The following is a 14942-nucleotide window of genomic DNA, read 5'->3' on the forward strand; positions in this document are numbered from 1 at the left end:
AACAACTGAGCAACTGAACTGAACTGAACGGATTTGTCACTTCCACTGTATAACCATATGGGATTCGATTTAGGTCATACCTGGATGGCCTAATGGTTTTCTCTATATTCTGCACTCATCACACACGCTAGTAAAGTTATGCTCAAAATTTTCTAAGCCAGACTTCAGCAATACATGAACCGTGAACTTTCAGATGTTCAAGCTGGTTTTAGAAAAGGCAGAGGAACCAGAGATCAAATTGCCAATATCTGCTGGATCATCGAAAAAGCAAGAGAGTTACAGAAAAACATCTATTTCTGCTTTATTGACTATGCCAAAGCCTTCGACTGTGTGGATCACAGTAAACTGTGGAAAATTCTGAAAGAGATGGGAATACCAGACCACCTGACCTGCCTCTTCAGAAACCTGTATGCAGGTCAGGAAGCAACAATTAGAACTGGATATGGAACAACAGACTGGTTCCAAATAGGAAAAGGAGTCCGTCAAGGCTGTATATTGTCACCCTGCTTATTTAACTTCTATGCAGAGTGCATCATGAGAAACGCTGGGCTGGAAGAAGCACAAGCTGGAATCAAGATTGCCAGGAGAAATATCAGTAACCTCAGATATGCAGATGACACCACCCTTATGGCAGAAAGTGAAGAGGAACTAAGAAGCCTCTTGATGAAAGTGAAAGAGGAGAGTGAAAAAGTTAGCTTAAAGCTTAACATTAAGAAAACTAAGATCTTGGCATCTGGTCCCATCACTTCATGGGAAATATATGGGGAGACAGTGGAAACAGTGTCAGACTTTATTTTTGGGGGCTCCAAAATCACTGCAGATGGTGATTGCAGCCATGAAATCAAAAGACACTTACTCCTTGGAAGGAAAGTTATGACCAACCTAGATAGCATATTAAAAAGCAGAGACATTACTTTGCCAACAAAGGTCCATCTGGTCAAGGCTATGGTTTTTCCAGTGGTTATGTATGGATGTGAGAGTTGGACTGTGAAGAAAGCTGAGCACCTAAAAATTGATGCTTTTGTACTATGGTGTTGGAGAAGACTCTTGAGAGTCCCTTGGACTGCAAGGAGATCCAACCAGTCCATCCTAAAGGAGATCAGTCCTGGATGTTCATTGGAAGGACTGATGCTGAAGCTGAAACGCCAATACTGTGGCCACCTCATGTGAAGCGTTGACTCATTGGAAAAGACCCTGATGCTGGGAGGGATCGGGGGCAGGAGGAGAAGGAGAAGACAGAGGATGAGATGGCTGAATGGCTTCACTGACTCGATGGGCATGGGTTTGGGTAGACTTTGGGAGTTTGTGATGGACAGGGAGGCCCGGCGTGCTGCGATTTATGGGGTGGCAAAGAGTTGGACATGACTGAGTGACTGAACTGAACTGAACTGAACTGTGAAGAACACACAGAAGACTTTAAACAGTTTGAACCTAAAGATTTTTATTTGAAAAACACTACATGGGAGGATGTAAGGCTATGGGATCCTTTGCTTACAAAAAAACAGGACTGTTGGACAAAACCTTTTTGCTACAGTGCTTGCCCATTTTCTTTAAAGTTTTTCTCTGCCTACAAAAGTCATTTCCGGAATGTCCATAGTGAAGGCTTTGAAAATAGGATTCTCCTTAATTGTCTCTACTGTACATTCAATGCAGACAAAAAGACTTTGGAAACACATTAAAATACTTCATGCTCCAAACGCCAGCGCACCAGGTAGCCTCAGCACATTCAAAGATAAAAGCAAAAGTGATGGCCTTAAACCTAAGCAGGTTGTCAGTGTAGAGCAAGCTGTACCAAGATCCACTTTAAGAAATAGTTAGGAAGCACTTTTATAGGGAACATTTTCAGCATGTGGTAGCACTTTACATAGCAAGGGCAGGAGAAAAATCATTCAGTGCTGCAGTCCCTTTAGACACGAATGCAAGGGAAGAAAGTAGTATTCACTGGAAACGATGCCTTTTTTATGCCAAAGTCCTACAGAGCTTTGGTACAACATGTCGTTGAAGACCACGAACACACAGGCTATCAGATCACTGCCATGATTGGCCACACAAGTGTGGTAGTTCCCAGATCCAAACCCTTGATGCTAATTGCTCTCAAACCTCAAGAGAAGAAGGTCATGGACTCCAATCAAGAATTGGTTCCCTCACTTCTGGAAAAGTCAGGTCTTTGTAATCACAGCAGATGGTGAATTGACTCAATACCAGAGCCTAACTTAAATTCAACAGATGTCAACATGATGTCCAATGTTCACCTGCAGCAGAACAACTATGGAGTCAAATCTGTAGGCCAGGGCTGTGTGTTGGTCAGTCAATGAGACTGGGGCTAGATGGCCAGGCACCTGTTTCCATCCCTCAGTAGTCTGAGTCTGTAAAACAGTTACTTCCAAGTGGCAATGGAAGATCTTACTGTCTTGGGTCAAAACAGAGGACCCAGGTGCCAGCAACATACTCACAGCAGTCTCCAAATGCCCCGTCTTTCTCTTCAGACCAGTTAATGTCTCCTTTCCTCTCCCAGTCACATGTATCCAGAGTATTAGGTCAGTCCAGCTCCAAGCTGACTGCAGCTGCCACTGGCCCTCCATTACCCAATACTTCCTCAACTCAGAAGTGGAAACTATGTACATTCTGTAATAAGCTTTTTCCTGACAATGTGTATAGTGTGCACTTTGAAAAAGAACATAAAGCCGAAAATGTCCCAGCAGTGCCAAACTACGTTTTGAAAATACACAATTTCACTAGCAAATGCCTCTACTGTAATCACTATTTGCCCACAGACACTTTGCTCAACTGTATGTTAACTCATGGTCTGTCATGTCCATATTGCTGGTCAACCTTCAATGATATGGAAAAGATGGTGGCACACATGGAGTTGGTTCACTTTAATGAAGAGATGGGACCAAAAACAGATTCTACTCTGAGTTTTGATTTGGCATTGCAGTAGGGTAGTCATGCTAACATCTATCTGCTTGTAACCACGTATAACCTGAGGGATGCTCCCACTGAATCTGTTGCTTACCATGCCCCAAATAACCCACCCATCCTTCCAAAGCCACAGCCAAAAGTGCAAGAAAAGGCAGATATCCCTGTTAAAAGTTCACCTCAAGCTGCAGTGCCCTATAAAAAACATGTTGCGAAAACTCTTTGCCCTCTTTGCTTTTCAGTCCTAAAAGGACCCATATCTGATGCACTTGTACATCATTTATGAGAGAGACACCAAGTTATTCAGATGGTTCATCCAATGGATAAAAAGCTCACCTACAAGTGCATCCACTGCCTTGGTGTGTATACCAGCAACATGATGCCTTGACTGTCACTCTGCATCTGGTTCACTGCAAGGGTGTTGGGAAGACCCAAAATGGCCAAGACAAGACAAATGCTTAATGAGTCACCAGACCTGGCACCTGTGATGTGCACTTATGAGCAAATGGAATTTCCTTTGCTGAAGAAGTGAAAGTTAGATGAAGATAGCGATTCACCTGGCTTCTTTAAAGAGAGCCTGAGGAGCCTGTTGTTTTAGCTTTAGACCCTAAGGGTCATGAAGATGATTCCTATGAAGCCAGGAAAAGCTTCCTAACAAAATATTTCAACAAACAACCCTATCCCACCAGGAATGAAAATGAGAAGCTGGCAGCCAGCCTATGGTTGTGGAAAAGTGACATTGCTTTCCATTTTAGTAACAAGAGGAAGAAGTGTGTCTGAGACTGTGAAAAGTACAAGCCTGGTGTGTTACTGGGCTTCAACATGAAAGAATTTTTAAAAAGTTAAGCATAGATGGATTTTGATGCTGAGTGGCTATTTGAAAACCATGATGAGAAGGATTCCAGAGTCAATGCTAGTAAAACAGCAGACAAAAAGTTCAATCTTGGGAAGGAAGATGACAGTTCCTTAGACAGTTTTGAAAATTTGGAAGAAGAGTCCAATGGAAGTGATTGTCATTTTAACCCTGTTTTTAAGGTTGAGTCTAAAATCCCTAATGATAACCCAGATGAACACAACTGAAGGTAATTTCTCAAGATGCTTTAGGATCTGAGAAGCTAGACCAAAAGGAGGAGGATGGTTCAAAATATGAAGCTGTTCATTTTACTCAATAACCAACCGAACTAATGCATGATGCCTCTGATAGTGAGGTTGGCCAAGATGATATTGTTGAGTGGAAAGATGGTGCTTCTCCATCTGAAGAGTGGCCCTGGTTCCCAACAAGTGTCAGACTTTGAGGACAACACATGTGAGATGAAAACAGGAACCTGGTCCATTGAATCTTGCCAAAGTGAAGATGCAAGGAGCAGTAAGCCAGCTGCCAAAAAAGGGCTACTATGCAGGATGACAGCTGATGAAATGGAAGAATAGCTCCTATGGAAAAGTTGAAGGGTTTTAGTCCAAGGACCAGTCACGGTGGAAGAATGCAACTGAAAATGATGAGCACTTATCCACCCCACAGATTGAGTGGCAGAATAGCACAACTGACAGTGAGGAAGGGGAGCAGTTTGACAACATGACAATGGAATAACTGAGCTGATGCATGGCAGCTTGACGGGAGCTAAACTGAGCAGCCATCAGGCTTAAGGGCCAGGTTCTCTGGCATTGGTGACAAATGCTGCAGCCTGAAACTCTGTTCTCCTTACAGCTATGACTGCAAAACTATGTTCTAACTGGTACTGCCTTTTGAGTGCTGGGTCATCAGGGTGTGGGGACATGTGGCCACTCCAGTCTCAATGGTTATTTCTAAGTCTGTGGGTGACACATGATTGGCTGATCTTGCTTTAAAACGTTCTGTGACAGACACAGTAACTAAATGTGAAAAACCAATAAGCTTGTGGCTCATGAATGCACACAAGAAAAAGCATAGGTTTGTTTTATCTGCCTTCTCCACATTTTTTTCCCTCTGTAAAACAATGTTTGGTTGGATGTCCATGAGAAATGTTCTCCTGATTAAAATGGCAGTGTAGGGCCAACACACAAGCTACCAGTCCAATGTGTACAGTGGACTTTAGGGAAATCAATTTTTTTTCATGTATTCATTCTGAATAGTTGAAATGTATATTTGTACAGTCTTTTAAGACCTATTCAAGTGATGCTTATGATATTGTTATGGTATACCCATCCATCATAGATTCATGTCTTTTTTTAGTGTTGCCCTTGCTGTGTAATAAGCATTGTATCTGGTTGACCTACCAAAAGCCTGAAACTATACTAGTGTGGACTTAGGGACAGACTTAGTTTTTGTACCTAACCTTGTGCAATCTTGTGACAGAGACCAGCCACATAAGACATATATCTGGACTCTCTTGTATTAAAGAATTTTTCTTGTTCTGAATACGCTTGACATTACAGCTGACAAAACCAAAAACTGGTATTGGAGATGTTTTCTAAAATCTTTTAAGCTAAATGTCACATGCAGTATTGACTTTGCAGCTACTGATTTTGACATCTTTTAGATCTGTGTGGAAATGTGTTGTATTGAAGCAGCAAACCAATGAGTGCTGCTTTTTGGATATTTAGTTTTATTTTTGTTAAACACCACCCTGGTGTATTCATTTATACCATCTAATATATGACACACTGTTGTAGTATGTATAATTTTGTGTTCTTTATTTCTCTTTGTATTCATTTTCAGCATCTAAATAGATTGCAGTATTGTGCTTTAAAAAAATTGTCCTGTATTCATATGTTAGCTCTCAAAACTTTCAGCAACTTATTAAATTTGTAAAATAAAGTTGTTAATTCCTATATTTGTATCACTAAGGAATTATTTGGGCTGCAAGGGAAATAAAAGTGTTAATTATTTATACAAAACACAAGTTTATTTTGCTCACATATTATCCAGGGTCTGCTAAAGCAAATTCTGGGGTCATTTGGAATCAAGGCATTTTATCCTGTTGCATTGCCATATTTCACCTGGAATTTCTACTTTGGTCCAAGATGTTGCTTGACTTCTCCCGACTGGTCTGCATCTCAGCCAACAGGAAGGAGATGGAGGAAAGATATGCATGGCCACCTATTTTAAAGGGTGTTTGCTGGAAATTATAACACTGCTTCTGCCAGAAGTTAGAGAGTATCACACCTAGATGTGCGAGGAGGTTGGGAAAGGCATTCATCATTTCAGGTGTGGCCACAGGTTACAACAAAAACCAGGAGCTGATTCCTCTGAGGACAAAAAGAATGGATACAGGGGAACAATTAAAAGCCTTTTCTACCACTCCTCACCTTAATGTTGTAGAGATTAAGTGATACAAATGCATTTCATAAACTTAAATCCTGTATCCTTGACAGATTTTGTTTTTAAGATACTAGTAGCACTATTCTCATGGGTGGGAATTCAGAAAACTAAATAGAAGTTAAAAGAATTGCCTTCTTAAAAGGACAAATGCATATATATGTGTTAGTATACTGTAATGGTCTTTATCTTTCTGGCTTACTTCGCTCTCTATAATGGGCTCCAGTTTATCCATCTCATTAGAACTGATTCAAATTAATTCTTTTTAATGGCTGAGTAATATTCCATGGTGTATATGTACCACAGCTTCCTCATCCATTCATCTGCTGGGAAAAAAAAAAAAAAAAAAAAAGACAATTGCTAGATAAAATCTGATTTTGAAGAGTGATTGTTGAGATTTGTTTTTGAAGCATTCAGTTCAGTTCAGTTCAGTCACTCAGTCATGTCTGACTCTTTACGACCCCATGAACTGCAGCACGCCAGGCTTCCCCGTCCATCACCAACTCCCAGAGTTTACCCAAACTCATGTCCATTGAGTCGGTGATGCCATCCAGCCATCTCATCCTCTGTCGTCCCTTTCTCTTCCTGCCTTCAATCTTTCCCAATATCAGTCTTTTCAAATGAGTCAGTTCTTCACATCAGGTGGCCAAAATATTGGAGTTTCAGCATCAACATCAGTCCTTCTAATGAACACCCAGGACTGATTTCCTCTAGGATGAACTGGTTGGATCTCCTTGCAGTCCAAGAGACTCTCAAGAGTCTTCTCCAACACCACAGTTCAAAAGCATCAATTCTCTGGCCCTCAGCTTTCTTTATAGTCCAACTCTCACATCCATACATGACTATTGGAAAAATCATAGCCTTGACTAGACAGACCTTTGTTGACAAAGTAATGTCTCTGCTTTTTAATATGCTGTCTAGATTGGTCATAACTTTCCTTCCAAGCATTTTTATAAGGAAAATACATACTGTTCATTGCATGCTGCTCAGTTGCTTCAGTTGTGTCCAACTCTTTGTGACCCTACAGACTGTAGTCAGACAGGCTCCCCTGTCTATGAGATTCATGGTCTTCCATGGGTCTTCCTGACCCAGGGATCAAACCCACGTCTTCTGCATCTCCTGCATTGCAGGTTTTACTGCTGAGCCCCTGAGGAAGACCTATTGTTCATTGCCCCTCTACATAAAGGATGGAGGGGACTGGGAGATGGATGGTGTATCGCTTTCACTTTACAGATAAAGAAATGAAATCCAGAGAGGGGATGCTATTTTTCCAAGGTTATAGAGCTAGTTAGTGGTAGAGCCAAAATTAAAATTCAAGATCTCTTGAAGAATATTAAATATCCAATGTACACCCCTACCTTCCCAAAATGACAATCAGTTGTAAAACGAGGGTTGATTAAACTGTCAAGGAAAGTTGCTAGAATTTTCTGAGACTAGCTAAGGGGACCTCTTCAGGTCACCTCAGCTCCAGGTTTTTCTTGGGACTGGAGTTAAAATAATGAGTGGCTCATTTAACATTGTCTCCCTGTCCTTTTGTTTCTTAGTGGCAGAGTTGATTTTGGCCCCCCATGACTACACTGTGGGGGTCCATTCTTTTTCACTGCTTGAAATTTGATGTTTTTAAAAGCAAAAATAAACAAATGGGACCTAATGAAACTTAAAAGCTTTTTCACAACAAAGGAAACTATAAGCAAGGTGAAAAGACAGCCCTCAGATTGGGAGAAAATAATAACAAATGAAGCAACAGACAAAGGATTAATCTCAAAAATATACAAGCAACTCCTCCAGCTCAACTCCAGAAAAATAAATGACCCAATCAAAAAATGGGCCAAAGAACTAAACAGACATTTCTCCAAGGAAGACATACAGATGGCTAACAAACACATGAAAAGATGCTCCACATCACTCATTATCAGAGAAATGCAGATCAAAACCACAATGAGGTACCATTACACGCCAGTCAGGATGGCTGCTATCCAAAAGTCTACAAGCAATAAATGCTGGAGAGGGTGTGGAGAAAAGGGAACCCTCTTACACTGTTGGTGGGAGTGCAAATTAGTACAGCCACTATGGAAAACAGTGTGGAGATTTCTTAAAAAACTGGAAATAGAACTGCCATATGACCCAGCAATCCCACTTCTGGGCATACACACTGAGGAAACCAGATCTGAAAGAGACACGTGCACCCCAGTGTTCATCGCAGCACTGTTTATAATAGCCAGGACATGGAAGCAACCTAGATGCCCATCAGCAGACGAATGGATGAGGAAGCTGTGGGACATATACACCATGGAATATTACTCAGCCATTAAAAAGAATTCATTTGAATCAGTTCTAATGAGATGGATGAAACTGGAGCCCATTATACAGAGTGAAGTAAGCCAGAAAGATAAAGACCATTACAGTATACTAACACATATATATATGGGATTTAGAAAGATGGTAACGATAACCCTATATGCAGAATAGAAAAAGAGACTCAGATGTATGGAACAGACTTGTGGACTCTGGGAGAAGGCGAGGGTGGGATGTTTCAAGAGAACAGCATTGAAACATGTATATTATCTAGGGTGAAACAGATCACCAGCCCAGGTTGGATGCATGAGACAAGTGCTCGGGCCTGGTTCACTGGGAAGACCCAGAGGAATCAGGTGGAGAGGGAGGTGGGAGGGGAGAACGGGATGGGGAATACATGTAAATCCATGGCTAATTCATTTCAATGTATGACAAAAATCACTGCAATGTTGTGAAGTAATTAGCCTCCAACTAATAAAAATAAATGGAAAAAAAATTCAGCCCTTAAAAAAAAAAAAAAAGAAAAGAAATTTGATGTTTTACTTGTCCTTTGGTTGAGGACAAGTACATTCTGAATTCAAGGATTCTCAATTTACCAGCTCCCAGTGCTCTTTGTCCTTACAGCTTTTCTTACACTCTGCACCAGCAGCCATTCCCCAAGGGCTGTGGGGGTGTCAGTTCTTCCTGAGTGTCACAGCCCTTTTTCCATCTCTTTCCTAGCATCAGGAAAACCTCAGAGTGTGAGTTATAGCTTCTTGTATGAACATAGACAGCAGACTCTTCCCTCTCTCCCAGTAGCACCAGCTGCCTCTCTCAATTGTCACCTGAATTTCTGAATGTTGCTGACTAGTTGCTGAGGTATCGGTGCTTCATGTTTTATGCTTGCTGTTTTGTTTTAATGTTTAGTGGTATCTTTTTCTCATTTTGCCCTTTTTTTTGTATTCTTTTCTTTGCTCTCTCTCATTGAAGATGACTTTGATTCTTTATCGCAGAAATTTGTTTTCTGCTGTGTCAGGAGCTGGGTGCAACTCTTCCCCTAATCTCCTTTGGCAAGCTTCATTAATTCATATAATTGTGTTTTGGTAAGTGGGAAACGGTCACTTTACAAAACAACAATTACCTTATGAATCTACCCTGTCTCCATGTTATCTAATCTTATTACATGTCACTTGTTTCTCCTTTAAATGTGTATTTTTTAATTAATCAATATTTTTATCAAAGGATAATTGTTTTACAGAATTTTGTTGTTTTCTGTCAAAACACAACATGAACCAGCCATAGGTATACATATATCCCCTCCCTTTAGAGCCTCCCTTCCATCTCCCTCCCCATCTCACCTCTTTAGGTTGATACAGAACCCCTGTTTGAGTTTTCTGAGCCATACAGCAAATTCCCGTTGGCTATCTATTTTACATATGGTAATGTAAGTTTCCATGTTAGTCTTTCCATACCTCTCAGCCTCTCCTCCCCTCTCCCCATGTCCATAAGTCTATTCTCCATGTCTGTTTCTCCACTGCTGTCCTGTAAGTAAACTCTTCAGTACCATTTTCCTAGATTCCGTATATATAAATATGTTAGAATATGATATTTCTCTTTCTCTTTCTGACTTATTTCACTCTGTATAATAGGTTCTAGGTTCATCTACCTCATTAGAACTGACTCAAATTTGTTCCTTTTTATGGCTAATATTCCATTGTGTATATATACCACAACTTCTTTATCCATTCATCTGTCGATGGACATCTGGGTTGCTCCCATGTTCTAGCTATTGTATGTTCAGCACTATTGTAAATAGTGCTGCAATGAACAATGGAATACATGTATCCTTCAATTTTGGTTTCCTCGGGGTGTATATGCCTAGGAGTGGGATTGCTGGGTCATATGGTGGTTTTATTTCTAGTTTTTTAAGGAATCTCCATACAGTCTGCCATACTGGTTGTATCAATTTACATTTTCACCAACAGTGCAAGAGTGTTCCCTTTTCTCCACACCCTCTCCAGCATTTATTGTTTGTAGACTTTTTGATGCTGGCCATTCTGACCAGTGTGAGGTGATATCTCATTGTGGTTTTCATTTGCATTTCTTGAATAATGAGCAATGTTGAGAATCTTTTCATATGTATGTTAGTCATCTGTATGACTTCTTTGAAGAAATGTCTGTTTAGGTCTTTTCCCCACTTTTTTATTGTTTTTTTTTGTTTTGTTTTGTTTTTCTGGTATTGAGTTGTATGAGCTGCTTGTATATTTTGGAAATTAATCCTTTGTCCGTTGTTTCATTTGCTATTATTTTCTCCCATTCTGAGGGTTGTCTTTTCACCTTGTTTGAAGTTTCCTTTGCTGTGCAAAAGCTTTTAAGTTTAATCAAGTCCCACTTGTTTACTTTTGTTTTTATTTCCATTAATCTAGGAAGTGGGTCATACAGGATCTTGCTTTGATTCATGTCATTGAGTATTCTGCCTATGATTTCCTCTAAAGGTTTTATAGTTTCTGCTCTTACATTTAGGTCTGTAATCCATTTTGAGTTTATCTTTGTATATGGTGTTAGGAAGTGTTTTAATTTCATTCTTTTAATGTAGCTGTCCAGTTTTCCCAGCATCATTTATTGAAGAGGCTGTCTTTGCCCCGTTGTATATTCTTGCCTCCTTTGTCAGAAATAAGGTACCCATAGGTGCATGGGTTTATTTCTGAACTTTCTATCTTGTTCCATTGGTCTATATTTCTGTTTTTGTGCTAGCACCATACTATGTTCATGACTGTAGCTTTGTAGTATAATCTGAAGTCAGGAAGGTTGATTCCTCCAGCTCCATTTTTCTTTCTCAAGACTGCTTTGGCTGTTCGGGGTCTTTTGTGTTTCCGTATGAATTGTGAAATTTTTTGTTCTAGTTCTGTGAAAAATGCCATTGGTAATTTGATAGGGATTGCATTGAATTTGTAGATTGCATTTGGTAGTATAGTCATTTTCATAATATTGATTCTTCCTACCCAGGAACATGGAATATCTCTCCATCTGTTTATGTCGTCTTTGATTTCTTTCATTAGTGTCATAATTTTCTGTGTACAGCTCTTTAGTCTCCTTAGGTAAGGAGACAAAATAAAGGAGACATTTGTCTCCTAGATATTTCTTTTTTTTTTGAATGGTGATGGAATTGATTCCTTAATTTCTCATTCTGATTTTTCATTGTTAGTATTTAGAAATGCAAGTGATTACTGTGTATTGATTTTGTATCCTGCAGCTTTGCTAAATTCACTGATTAGCTCTAGTAATTTTCTGCTACTATCCTTAGGGTTTCCTATGTACAGTATCATGTCATCTGCAAACAGTAAGAGCTTTACTTCTTCTTTTCTGATCTGAATTTCTTTTATTTCTTTTTAATCTCTGATTACTGTAGCTAGGACTTCCAAAACTATGTTGAATAATAGTGGTGTAAGTGGACACCCTTGTCTTGTTCCTGATCTTAGGGGGGATACTTTCATTTTTTCACCATTGAGCATAATGTTTGCTGTAATCTTATCATATATGGCCTTTACTATGTTGAGGTAGATTCCTTGTATGCCCATTTTTTTAAGAGCTTTCATCATAAATGGGTGCTGAATTTTTTCAAAGGCTTTTTCTGCATCTATTGAGATGATCATATGGTTTTTATCTTTCTGTTTGTGAATATGGTGTATCACATTGATTGATTTGCATATGTTGAAGAATCCTTGCGTCCCTGGAATAAACCCAACTCTATCATGGTGTATGAGCTTTTTGATGTGTTGCTGAATTCTGGTTGCTAAAATTTTGTTGAGGATATTTGCATCTATGTTTATCAGTGATATTGGCCTGTTAGTTTTTTTTTTTTTTTTTTTCATATTGTCTTTGTCTGGTGTTGGTATCAGGCTGATAGTGGCCTCATAGAATTAGTTTGGAAGTGTTCCTTCTTCTGCAATTTTTTAAAAGAGTTTTAGAAGAATAGGCATTAGCTGTCGTCTAAATGTTTGATAGAATTCTCCAGTGAAGCCATCTGGTTCTGGTCTTTTCTTTTTGGGAGATTTTTTATCACAGCTTCAATTTCAGTGCTTGTAATTGGGTTGTTCATAGCTTCTATTTCTTCCTGGTTCAGTCTTGGAAAATTGAACTTTTCTAAGAATCTATTTCTTCCCGATTATCCATCTTATTGTCATATAGTTGTTCATAATAGTCTCTTTAATGCTTTGTATTCCTTCATTGTTGCTTGTAACCTCTTGTTTTTAATTTCTAAGTGTTGATTTGATTCTTCTTTTTTCTTGATGAATCTCGCTAGAGGTTTGTCATATTTGTTTATCTTCTCAAAGAACCAAGTTTTAGTTTTTGTTTTATTAAGAGCTTTTAGCTTTTAGTCTTATTAAAAGGAAAACTCCACAGAACTGCAAAAGCCCACTGTAGAGACAGAAGTTTATAAGAACAATAAAAATTAAGAGTGAACATATACATATAAATATACACCCATAAGCAAAATCAAAACAGTCCAACAAAAATAAAGTACTATAGTTTGACCTGGTGAACAAAGGAAACCAAAAATTATATCTATCAGAACAAACCTAACTAAAGCACAAACTGGAAAACAAAACTAAAGCAAGGTGGCAATTGGGGATTAAAGCAAAGAAAATAAACTAACAAATATATTGAGAGGAAAGTAGAGAAAGTGAAGAAAGAAAGAATAGATATGCAAAGTTAAATAGAGATACATAAAGAAGATTTATATACAATCAAGATTAACTACAAGGGGAAAAGAACAGCAGGAAAAGCAAAAAAGGAATAAATGTATAAAAAATAATAATAGGTTTAAAATATAAAAGTTAAAATTTTAAAAAAAGAGAGAGAAAAAAAGGAAAACTCCACAGAATTGCAAAAACCCAATGTAGAGGTGGGAGTTTATAACAGCAATAAGAAATGTGACTTAAATAAGAAATAAGTCAATTTTCTTATTTCTGTGCAGTAAGAAAACAAGAAAAGCTCAGCAGCAGCGGCAGCAGCAGTGCCAATAAAATCAACAACTACAACAGAGGGGGAAAAAAGAAAAGAAATTTAAAAATCCAAAAGAATCTACAGAACAAGTCAAAGCATAAGAATAATAAATGTTTTTCTTGAGTCACTGCTGTCAGAGTCCTTACCCTCGCTGGAAGTCAGAGTCCACCTCACCCCTCTAGGGTGCCTTCCAATGCTGCACTGGTCTCTGGACCTGCTGTGGGGGCAACTCAGACTCTCATATGTTTCTACTCCTGTATATTCTTGCCTCCAATGTCCACAACTATCAGAACTAGTGTGTTTTCTTCTGTGGGTGCTCTCAATGGCCTTTTATATATTCCATAGACACAGAGTCTGCCTAGTTGATCATGTGGATTTAATCTGCAGCTTGTACAGCTGGTGGGAAGGTTTTTGGTCTTTTTTGTTAGCCACGCTGCCCCTGGATTTCAGTTGGGATTTTATTTCCACTTCTGCAGGTGGGTTGTCCCCTGGGGTTTGCTCCTGAGGCTGCCCTGGAGGACTTGAGTCTGCCCCTGTGAGGGCCAGGTGTGGAGGTGGTGCAGGTGCTTGGGTCTCAGGGGTTCTGGCAGCACCAGGTACTCAGCAGAGTTGGCGGCTAGGACAGCAGGAAATACAGCACTCTAGAAAGGTATGGCAGCCAATGTTGGCCAGTACACTCCAGTATTCTTGCCTGGAGAACCCCCATCCCTGAACAAGAAGCCTGGCAGGCCATAGTCTACATGGTCACAGAGTCCTGACATGACCGAAGTGACTCTGCACACATAGACGGAAGACTCTCTTTGTGGCAGCTCTGCCCCAGTGAGAGTTGAGCTTGAACATGGCACAGCTGCTCGGCTTGTGGGGATCCTGACGGTGCCAAGTGTGCAGAGACACGGACTGCCTCAACTGCTGGAGTTATGGCCCTGTCAAAGTCTTTTTTTGAGCCTCTTGTAGCTGGCGATCAGAAAGCCTCTTTGACCAGTCTTTCTCCATAGCTCCATCCATTCATGCGCTTTGAGGGGGCCTTGAAGGATATGAAAGTTTTACCATATAAAGTAGGAGGTAAAGGGCATCAAAAAGGGAAGAGTATCCATTAAAAGACACATGGCGTGATTAAAAGAGACAAATGGTTTTCTGGCAGGTGGGGAGACAGGTGATTTGAAGCCTGATAGTGGAAGACATTATATAAGTCTTTGACAATTCATTGGTCTTTGTAATAGTCAAGGTTTTATGATAATTTGAGAACTGATGAAAGACCAACTGTTGGTCATGTGAAAGGTAGATTATGTAGGAAGAATCAGGGTTAGGCAAATGAGCAAGTGCTCTTTGTTAGCTTATCCAGGCAATAAGTGATGGGAGTCTAAACTAAGATAGGGACTGTAAGTACAGAGAGGGTGTGATGGATTTTGGAAATTTAAGTAGAGGAATCAAGAGGGCTTGTAATCTA

General features: G+C 39.7%; 1 protein-coding gene and 1 pseudogene across 3 annotated transcripts in view; both read left to right on the top strand.

The window, feature by feature from the left end:
- CPNE4 (copine 4) overlaps window positions 1–14942 on the top strand; it is a 689746-nt gene that overhangs the window by 224485 nt on the left and 450319 nt on the right. The window lies entirely within an intron of this gene.
- LOC110121906 (activity-dependent neuroprotector homeobox protein pseudogene) lies at window positions 1395–5668 on the top strand (annotated as a pseudogene).

This window comes from Odocoileus virginianus, chromosome 4 (assembly GCF_023699985.2).
Source record: "Odocoileus virginianus isolate 20LAN1187 ecotype Illinois chromosome 4, Ovbor_1.2, whole genome shotgun sequence".
In the NCBI taxonomy this organism is placed as follows: domain Eukaryota; kingdom Metazoa; phylum Chordata; class Mammalia; order Artiodactyla; family Cervidae; genus Odocoileus; species Odocoileus virginianus.